The sequence below is a fragment of the Pararge aegeria genome, chromosome 21 (assembly GCF_905163445.1).
Source record: "Pararge aegeria chromosome 21, ilParAegt1.1, whole genome shotgun sequence".
NCBI classification, from domain to species: Eukaryota; Metazoa; Arthropoda; class Insecta; order Lepidoptera; family Nymphalidae; genus Pararge; species Pararge aegeria.
In genome coordinates, this window is record NC_053200.1 from 15,622,685 (window position 1) to 15,634,608 (window position 11,924).

Here is an 11,924-nt window from a genome sequence, read left to right on the forward strand (position 1 = left end):
GCATTTCCAAGTTGTTAACAAGGTTAAGCCGTATTTAATTACACAATAACGAAATTAAACTTAAAATGTAAAAACCCCCAACAAAAAATAATTAAAATAGTATGAACGCGAAATCCTAGAACAAGTAAATTTTTTTCCACATTGAGGAAGGTTTAAAAAAAATAAGTAGGTACTTCGCAATTTCGTTGTGCCGGAAATGTTTCAAAGTGCTCATGGAAATTTGTTATTTTTTTTTTTTTTTTTTTAAGTATAGACAAGTGCTTGACTGCAATCACACCTGATGGTAAATGATGATGCAGCCTAAGATGAAGCGCGCATGCCTAGAAGATGCCTATTCACTCTTGATATGAAGGTACCCAGATTATAGGTATCAGGGAAGACGGAAGATGGGAGGGCATTCCAGGCCTTTGCGGTGCGGATCAGAAAGGAAGAAGCAAAACGCTTCGTACGTGTTGATGGTATTTCAACCATCAACACGTACGAAGTATTCTACTAGTTCATTTATTACCCATAATAAGAGAGTTGTGAAAATATATGTATCTAATAATAATAATAATAATAATAAAACCTTACGTAAATTAGATAGTATAAGTACAATAAGGGCAGTATATTACTTAGCTATGAAAACATTAAAATAGAAAATAAGAATTTAGGATTAAGGAAAATTGTATTTAACTCTATTATATTTAGCCAGTAAGGTTCTTAATTGTAAGGAATGTAAATAAAGCTTTATTATTATTATTATTAGTATTCTACTAGTTCATTTATTAACCATATTGAGAGAGTTGTGAAAATATATGTATCTAATAATGGCGTATAAAATATTTTTTCACGACCCTCTCTCTTGTGGCGGTGGCCATCTAGGACCGATTGTCATCAGATATAGCTGAGAACAGTGTCAACTAATTTAACTTCAAACGAAAGAATTAAAAATTTAAAAATCGGTTTATCCGTTTTACAACTCCAGCTCCGCTTTCATCTCTCACGAAATAGAAAAATGTATATTAACATGTAAAATGCAAAATTGTTGCTGTTGGAAAAGAGCAACTGCTGAGTTTCTTGCCTGCTTCTTCTCGGTAGAATCTGCCTTCCGAACCGGTGGTAGAGTAACTACACACAGACAGACTTGACGTTTCAAAAGTGCTTATTGCCTACTTGAAATAAATGAATTCTAAATTTTCGATGCCACAGAGTTTTTGGCCGTCCGTATTAGTTCATGAGTATTTCAAGAGATGGTGCTGATTTATGTGTGGGTCCATTTAATGTAAAATATTTGTTGCAGGACCAATATCTTATCTTTTATATCGATGGTTTTTGGTAGAAAGTAGTCCAGAATACTTTTTCCAAAGTCCCAAAAAGACAGACAGACAACAATTTTAGGAACGCAGAGCGATTTTATTGTTAAAGTTCAAATAATTCATCCTACTAATATTATAAATGCGAAAGTTTGTATGGATGGATGGACGGATGTTTCTTATTCTTTCACGCAAAAACTACTAAAATAACTTGACTGAAAATTGGAATAAGCCGTCTTATAATTTCATCATAATCATCATCATATCAACCACGGGTCGCCTCCGAAAATCATAAGAGCTAAAAGCCGTAGTCCACCACGCTGGCACAATGCGGATTGGTGGACAAACAAAATTTATCAATTTAATTCACAATTAAAAAAAACGCGCTTGAAACCGCGGACAATAGCTAGCTAGCTATTTAATAAAACGAAGCTATTTCGTTACTAGTTATAGACAGTTATATGAATGAATGAATGAATGAATACACTTTTATTGTACACCAAAGAAAAAAAAGTAGTTACAAAGATATAAATACATATAAAGAGAGTACAATTTGGTGGACTTATCGCTACATAGCGATTTCTTCCAGGCAACCAATGGCGTAAAAGGAAAAAGAACATAGAAAAGAGGTAGGTGGTGCAATAAATAAGATTTAAAATTATACAAATATATGAATATAACTATAATATATGTAGTATATATGATATAGGACACGTACCAGTCTTATGATTTTTGTCAGTTTTCTTTGAGTCAAAACAGCTTCCAATCAAGGCTAAAACAACTAAAATAATAAATACGCCAAGGAAGATATAATCGAGATAATCTAATTTTAATTGAGCCTTTTCTTTCTCTTTCTCACAATTCATGCCATAAACTCTTGCCATTAAATCGTACTTGGTGATCATAGTTTGGTTGAGGCATCCCTCAAGGACCGCCCTTAGGTCCCTGTTTATATCTAAGCCAGCGTTCCTGGCGTAGGATTCACATGTCCGCGTAACACAGATGCCTCTGTCTATTTTTGAGTAGTTGTAATGTTTCAATGTGTACTCGGAATACTCCTGAAACACACACAAATACATAAGTCAGATACCGCTACAAACAACTCATAGCATCTCCAGGATAAATATTTTTTTCCTTTCTCGTCTTATAATGTAAACAAACCTTTCTGTACTTTTTAGGGTAAAAATAGAATAAATGAATAAATAAAACGCCATTTCATTGAGATAAAAACACTTTGAAGACAGTAAGACGGCCGATTGGCGCAGTGGGAAGCGATCCTGCTTTCTGAGTCCAAGGCCGAGGGTTTAATTCCCACAGCGGAAAATGTGATGAACATGATTTTTTTTCAGTGTCTGGGTGTTTATATACTCGTATGTATATTTATTTAATATTATTAGTATTTTTTTCATACTAGGGTGGGCAGTGTCCTTTCGGTATTCTATATATTTTTTGTAGTTTTTAACTAACTCTTTTTAACTCTTGAAGTGTTATCAAAAATCCCATCATATCTTTAGTAATGACAAGGTTGCCGATTTCTGATCTGAAAAGGACATCGATTTTCCACTTGCACGGCTGAAAATGGAGGTCCGTTTGTTCGAGCGATTATGGGCTAACCCTCCGATTGGGAGAGGCCTTTAATCCAGCTTTGCACTGGATGTTAATGTGGATGTAAATTTAAATGCACTGACATTAAAAGAAATAAAAACAAATCAAATAAAAAGAGGCTTTCTGTAAGAACGTTTTTTTATTATTTTTTAATAAGTATTTTTAAAAAGTAATGAAAAGATTGTTTACATAATAAGACAATATTATTAGCTTGATTATTTTGTGAAGATCTGGTTGATATTGCCGGAGAAACAGGACCCAGCGATCGGAAAGCAAACCCCTCACTTAAGACGTAAGAAATCCATGCAAACATGCTAGGCGAGGGGGCCTGCTAAGCAACTTATAAAAAAAGGTTGCTCACGTATAAATTTACTGACTTAAAATAATTTTGCTCGCCTAGCGCGCTTGACTAACATTTAATGCTTCTACCTTGGTCTATGTTTATGTGATCGAAGCTTCGATAGGTACTTTATGCCCGCATAACTTCTATACTAATGTTATAAAGAGGTAAGGATTTTTGGTTTGTTTGTTTGTACCGAATTGGCTCCGAAAGTGCTAGACTCCGAAAGTGCAGACTGATTTGAACCATTTCTTCTTAGCTTTCAAAACTTAATTGTCAAGAAGTAACATTGACTTTCCTTAAGAGAATTGTAATAATGTTAACCAAAGTCTGTAAGTTTTGCCTATAAAATTCTAACTCTGGTGATACATAATTATGTAAATCATTATTAAAGTACCCATAATTACATACGAAAAATATCCGTGTAGACTTAATTCTAACTATCATTGTATTAGTTCGCTGGTAGAAACAACTAACGTTTGTATCACCATTGAAATGCTTATTAAAATAAATAGTTTCATAATCAAGGGTATTTATTTAGCAGTAAAATACTTTTTAATTCATTAGAATCTGACGTTTACTTTAGAAGTTAACGCGAGTTCAAAAAATAGTTATTTTAGAGCTACACCTAATTGATTGTTTTCTTTTTAAACTATAAACAAGAACTACGTATTTTAGTATCTTCTCTCTTAACGTCACGGATACTATTCATTTGTAGTGATAGAAGCTGAAACCAAATTACACTAAATTCTCCTTCAAACCACCAAAGTAGGTCCTAACTAATATCCATTTACTGACGCAATCGCCTTATTTTTTGCTACTGCCTCACATCTCTCACATTAACTGCTCCAACTACAGCCTTAAAAACAAACACCATTGAGGACGAAGTCGTAAGCTATAGTAATCGAAACTATGGCTATATTATCAATACCTACATATATTATTATTGCATATACTGTAATTAATAGTAAATCAATCAAAACTAGTCAGGTCAGAAGTAATTTTTTTACGAACGTTTTAATACAGTAAATATACCCTACAACCTAAATAATTACATGTAAGCTTTAATATATTTAACTACGGTTTTATATTGTAAGATTTATCAGATACCTTTTTTCTTATTAAAATCAGACCTAACCATCCACAAAATAAGATGAAATGAATATACTCAACATCGCCATCTAGCTCCAAAGTAAGCGTATCTTGTTTTATTGATACCAAGATGAATAATGGTTTTTTTTTTTTAATTTAAATAAATGCTAATAATATACAGATAAACACCCATATACTGAAAAAACATTCATGTACATCACACAAACAATTTCCAGTTGTGGTAATTGAACCCACAAGACCCTCCTTTTCGAGTCCAAGTCCAAGTCCCTCGGAATAGGACTCAAAATGCCAGAAGGCATTGAATTAAGGACATACAGAATCCTCATCCAGCTATTATTGTATGCAGTCCATTGTGTCCAAAAACAGTGAAAACGCCCCGCGCACGTCACACTTTATTCCCGCCGAATGTCACCTCCTTGGTTGCCATATTTTGAGATGATCGTTCCATTTTTAAATTACACGACAGATATGAGTTTACTATGTTATTTATATGACCGCTAAACCTCGAAAGATATGGATTTTTATACAACTTTGCTCGCATGTATCTAGCCAGGACAACAATCGATTTATCTTAAAGATGGTTGTCAAAATAATGCTCAAATTTCTAAGCATGTTTGAGAAAATGAATTATTTGATATTTACACAGTATAACCCGCTTATCAGACGGGTTGTTGATCGCAGAAGATGGTAGTAGTATTCCTTTAGTCGCCTCGTATGGCATCCGCGGGAAGCGAAGGGGTCGATGGTGACAACGTTATTCTGATATGCCGTCACCATATGGCACATACGACACTTTATGCCAAATTTTTGGTGGTTCTTATAGTGACTCATTCATAGGCTTTATTTATTAATTTATTTTTAGTTCAATCATTACGGTTAACACAAATTAAATACATAATAAATTAAACTATAAAAATTGAAAAGAGAACAACAGGAAGAAGTAAGAAAAAATAAAACAAAAACATAAATATAACATGATCATTAAAATAACGTAGCAATAGAGATACCTACTAGTAACTACACCATGTTTTTACACAATCAAGTTAAGTTAAAAACATAGTGCAATTACATTAATCACAGTAGGTACGCAACGATTAACTACGGCGTTCTAAGGATCCGCAAAATATGTCACATTGAGGTGCCTCGGTCAGCAGTACATTTAGCGCCGAAAGAGTACGAGGAATGGGAGACCTAACGCGGGACACTGTGCAGACGGAATCTTGCGTCCGAAGATCATAACTGTACACTTGGCTGCATTAAATTCCATTTTGTTACCTACGCGTCAATCAATCACCGCATGAAATTCCCTTTGGAGAGCAACACAATCCACTTTTGAACCTATCTCAGAGTATAATTTTAGGTCATCAGGCGTATGACATCTGGCGTTACTGAGTACCGATGGTAAGTTATTCCCCATTATGAGAAAAAGGAGATGTCCCAGAATTGAGCCTTGACTAACGTCTGATATTGTTAAGACTCATATAGGTCTACGCGCACGATGTGCTGTCGATTTCGAAGGTAGCTAGAAATAAGCTGTAGAAGGTTAGGAGCTAATCCAATTTTTCTTAGCTTTGCTAAGAGTAGGATTATTGCCTCTATCAAACGCTTCCGAAAATCGAAGTAAAAAACATCCACTTGACCACCGTGATCCAAATGGTCGGAAACGAAATGAACCAGAACTAGCAGGTAAGTATAAACCGATTGCTTACCTCTAAAATTGTGTTAAGCCTCAGAAAGATATTTATTGACCTCCCTATACATATCCTGTAGAATGGCAAAATAGCAATCGGACGAAAATCCTTAACGATTTTAGTTTTCCTAGTTTTAAGTTGACTTAAATATAATATTTACATATTCCCAATTTTTTTCTTCTTATTTCTTTGGTAGCTGATTTTTGAAGTTATACTTCTTTTGGCGCGTTAGGGAAATATGGTGAGGGTTAATTTTTAAGATAAGCGCGGACACCGTCGCAAAAAAACCGACACCATAAAGTTAGCTATAGTCAACATTTTAGTTTTTCTAATAAAGGTTTGACAGTTGACTTTCAATAATTCAAACAATTCCTTTTTTCCATTGTTAGTGTCGTTTTCTCTACAAACGTAGAATAAGGCGTAAGATAAAATTTTGAAACATTTTTATCTTGTTACGCCAAAGAAATATAAATTCAAACGCGTGTACTACACACACGTTTTTTTTTGTAAGCATAATAAATCGCCAAATGGTCGGTTTTTTATTCAAACATAAGGAACACCGTTATTAATTAAATAATTTTACTAATCATTGTTTTTTGGCTACACCTGTATTTAAATGGACAATAGCGAAATACCACTGATTTGCTCACTACTTACAAAAATAAAATAAATGGTTCAATAAAATATTTCTAAAAATTAGTTATAGGAAATCTTTATTTACCAGAACAAAAAGTAACTTATGGCCGTCTCTGGGATACAAACTATCATTGTGCCAAAATAACATCAATATCGGTTTTGCGGTTGAGTCAAATATAAGCACTGAATATAAGTGACAAAAACAATACAAATGTTTTAGAAAATCCCTTAGGAACCTAGAACCTTTTATTTCCTGTGGTAAAAGAATCCTTTGTCCTTCTCCATAATTCAAGCTACCGCCATGCACAATTAGATTTAAGATAGGTAACAAATATATTTACTAATAAATGGACAAACCAATAAATAAACAAACATTTACAATAATACTCAGTATTGGAGAATGGATTGTGACCGAATTTTTATCACCAATTACGTTGTTCCACTGCTACAATATCCGTGACCTGGACAATATTCCTTTCACCTGAGGTTGTCAGGAAGAAATCGGCATCGAGACTTTCGCACCGCTGTGCCGCGCCGCCGCTACGCCCTACCCGTGGTATGCTTGGTATCTTCCCATTAATTTGTTTAAGTCACGTGATGCTATGCCATACGCGCCGCGCAAAAGATCGCTAAGCATAGCAAAATTATGGCAAATCTACTGCGGAAATAAGCGCTACATTCTTTATCTATCTCATAGAATTAAGAATTTACAGAATATGGAAGCATCAAAAAGCACCCAAATGTGGTAGTGTTTCTCGAACAGGCGGTTAGTCACTTCCCTCTATTTAGCAGTTAACAGTTATTATTTTACCTAATGTTCTTAACGCTAACCATAAAGTGGGGAAATGGGAAAAAGCTTGTGGGCTAGCATGATTCCGAGGATGCGAAGTGAGACGATTACTGACGTAGAAACAGCAAGTCTTGTTTATTTTGCGTACTTTCATAGTGTGATGTCTTACGGGATCTTATCATGAAGCAAAGCTGCTGATATTGAAACTATATTCATATTTCAGAAAATAGCTGTGCGGTCAATATATAAACTTAAATCGCGTAAATCCCTCCGTGAAAAATTAAAAAAAATAGGTATATATACTGTATAACAATATAGTATTTGTAAAACAATATATATAAACAAAAAGTGGATATAAACAGTCGTTTTACAAGAAATGGTCATAATTTAGTGACATCTGCATATCGTACAGAAGGTTTCTGAGTGTGAATTGTGGGATTGAGTATACGCTTTTAAAATATGATTCCTGAGGTAATTTTTGACCTACCAATGCATAAGTTTAAAGAATATGTTAAAACACATTTATAACAGCGAGGTTACTATACAATTGATAAATTTCTTAATGACAAGGTTGCTTGGAAGCATCCGGCTCCGCTTTCATCTCTCACAAGATAGAAAAATGAATTTAAAAATGTAAAATGTAAATTGTTGATATTGGAAAAGACCAACTGCTGAGTTTCTTGCCGGCTTCTTCTCGGTAGAATCTGCCTCCGAACCGGTTGTAGAGTCACTACAAACAGACAGACTTGACGTTTCAAAAGTGCTTATTATTATTGTTAGGCCTTCTTGAAATAAATGAATTATGTATTTTGAATTTTTGAATTTTAGCGGGAGTTTTTACTGTTATTGGACACATTGCACTGCATGCGAAAATGGTTGAATGACGGTTCTATGTTTTCATAATTCTGTGATCTATTTTTATTAAACCTACCTGAATAAGACTGTAAAGATCACTTTTTGCTTGAGTGTACAGCTCTAGGTTGGCCAAGCAGAAAATACCCCCAGCATCTTCCATGCACTTCTCATAGTTCTCCAGATCGAACAGCCGCGGCAGCCGTTCATATTCTGTTTCTGAAAGAGTTATTGTTTTATAAGCAATTTATATAAAATAAATGTTTATTGTATGGAAATAAAAATTTATAGCAAATTACCAAATACTTTCATTGATATACCTCTGTCTGCCTAAATTTAAGATTAAAATTACTGAATGGCTTTTGCTTCGCCAGTTATATTATGTAGACGAATATCTTAAATTAATGGTTTAAATTATTGTGTTTCTAGGTTTATATTTTGGTTTACTTTATATTATTTAATTTAAAGTTGACATTGTTATTTAATTTCAGTTTTGATACCTTAATTTTCTGACATTTTGTATAAAATGGATAAATAATTTTATAATTAAGGTTTATTATAATTTGCATGCCATAGAATGGCAGATTGTAGCACGGAACTTGTCATGTTTTATTATAAGATCAAACTTGTTAACCTAATATCACACAAATAAAGATTTGAATTTGAATAAGTACACAACCTACTGCTGGTCAAAAGATTGCCATCATCACTTCAACTGATTGAAATCCCCTGCTAGACATAGATCTTTGGTAGGCGTAGTGGGGCCGCCGGTTACTAGGGGCTGTGGTTGGTCTTTACTTCCCATGACAAAGTTATGCCAATAATCACCACGCTTGGCATGCGGATTGGTGATCGCAGTGCTAGTCCTTTCGCACCGGTATCGCTGCTGCCCGTTACGTCAGTTGATTTTGGACCAGCTGGCAATTTTCGGTGGTCAGAGCCTCGTTGGTAAGGCGGCAGGGTGCACCACCGGCAGGTGAGGTTGACGGTTAGGGAGGCTGACTGGTACTAGTCTCCCCATTACACCCCAAAACAAGGGCGAAAGACTTTATATTTTATTTATTATATCAGTATTTCAGAACCGATCTCTGTGGCAACTGCAGCAGAAGTACTTTCCTTTAGCAGCTATATAGTGACCGACTTTAACCGTCTAAAACCTCGGGGTTTTTTTAATATTTTACTAGCTGTTTTTTATATATTTTTACTAGTCGTTGCCCGCGTTGTTCGTTTGCGTTTATAACGTGATATTCAAATCAATGCAAACCTGATAAAATTTGGCATAACTAAAGCTTGTACCCCGGAATCGGGCGTAGGATACTTTTTATCCCGGGAAAATACCTGGTTTATGGTCCCAGGGATTTTTAAATTTATATTTTCACAGCTTTATCGTCGTCATCATAAACCCATTACCGGCTCGCTACAGCCCACGAGTCTCCTCTTAGAACGAGGTGATAGACAGTAGTCTACCACGCCGACCAAGTGCGGATTGGTAGACTAACAATGAACAAGGAAATAGTAACGCTTAATCTAAGGATATTCTTACGCATTCACCAACCTTGGACCAATCGTTATAACGTAAGAGTTAGTGAAACGATTTTATACATGACATCTAGTTGCGTGCATAAAGGGTATGCACAGGGTATGCAGGAAATCTCCAGTACGAGTTATAAATACTTACGGGTAGGCTTTTTACATCTCTTAAAATGCCTATCTTCAGGTTTTCTTCATTTTATATCATCTGCATACCCTGTGCATACCCTCTATGCACGCCACTGACGACATCGCCTAAATCATTCCTTTCCTTTTTGATTCCTTTTTTATTTAAAACGGGCATAAAGCACTTTAATTTAAGCAATTTAAATATTACTTGCTTCAAACAATGAAAACATTTTGAGAAAACCTGCATGTTAAGTCTGGCTTAGGCTTCACAGTTTATTTAATCTTGGCGAATTGTCGCATCCTGAAAGCGAATTATGAAGGATACTTTTATCCTAAAAATAGTTAACAAACAAACAGATACAAATATATAATATTAGAATGGATGCAAGAGTTACAGATACATTAAGGAAACCGGCACTAACGGCACTACGGCAATAAGGCCGCCTTTGCATTGTTTACTGTTTCATTAATGTTTATTTTCCTATATGTATGTTTACGTGCAATAAAGTGTCTCTTCTTCTTCTTCTATTTATACGTTATAGTTTGCATTTCGTATCTATATGTTATAGATATCTGTGCATATCTATGATATATATGCATCCTGAAAGTGAGTTATAAAGAAGACCTTTTACCTCAAACAGCAAATTCTTCTTCTTCTTCTTCAGATTAAAAAAAACCGGATGAAGCATGGGAAGTTTATACAACAAAATAAATAGTGCCTGAAATGCGATCCGCAATCAAGCTCCCAAAAAGCACCGTTTAAAAAATAGTCTCTCCGCTAAAACCGCTTTTATATTCACCTATTTTAAGGGCGATCTAGACTTAGATTCTTTATTTTCCTACTTCGGAAACTACTTTTTTTTTACTACGCTAATAAAAATAGTTATTTAGTAGATATTATCTAATAGAGTTAAATAACTCACCATTTAAATGGTAAACAATTCCACAACATTGTCCAAAAAAGAAAAAAAAGAGGTAAGCACTTAATTTAATTAGCATTTTGATGCTAATTTAATATATTAAACGCGGGAAACACCACTGTAAACGTCTTTATGTACTCGTTGCAGAGTTCAGTATGAACTGTTCTTTGCATTTATTACTTCAATAAAATATCTCTACCTATAGTAAAACTCCTCTCTTATTTCTCAGTAAAAATATTTTAAGGGTTCCGTAAAACTCACGGTTCCTCGCGACAGATAGACATACGCTGTCGCAGATTTTTGTCGCAGAACCACGATTTTGAAACATTCATCGTTGGTGCTATGCTCTTGTTAGTCTTAGCGTGATGATATATAGTCTTAAGCCTTTCTGGATAAATGGGCTATCCAACACTGAAAGATTGTTTTAAAATCGTACCAGTAGTTCCTGAGATCATCGCATTTAAGTAAACAAAGAAACAAACTCTTCAGTTTTATATATTAGTATAGGATTCCATTGCTACTTTATTTTGTATCTATGTGAAATCTTTTGTAGCTTAATAGCAACTAGAATACCGATTCAATGCCGGCTCAATTGTTTTAAGCAATTTGAGAAAATGGAGCGTCAAAATTATTACGCTGCTTGGATCGGGGGATATAAAAAAAATACTTTCTGTTTACATTAAATTCAAATTCAAATTCAAAATTTCTTTATTCATGTAGGCCTATCACAGGCACTTATGAAGCGTTCATACATATTTGTTTACATAATTGTAACGGGATGGTGATAACTTCGTTCGCCAACTTAAATCTTAAGCTACGAGGGTTCCAAACGCGCCCTGGTCTAAGGAGAGCCCACAACAAACTTAGCCGGGTAAATTTATTTTTTTGTTATCACCATCTTCCAGTAAATTTAAATTAAGCTATGAAGCTAGAGCAATTCACATCCAAGCTTTTTTATCGTCTAAATAATCCTTAATCTTATAATAGGATTTTTCTGTAAGCTTACGTTTTATATAAACTTTG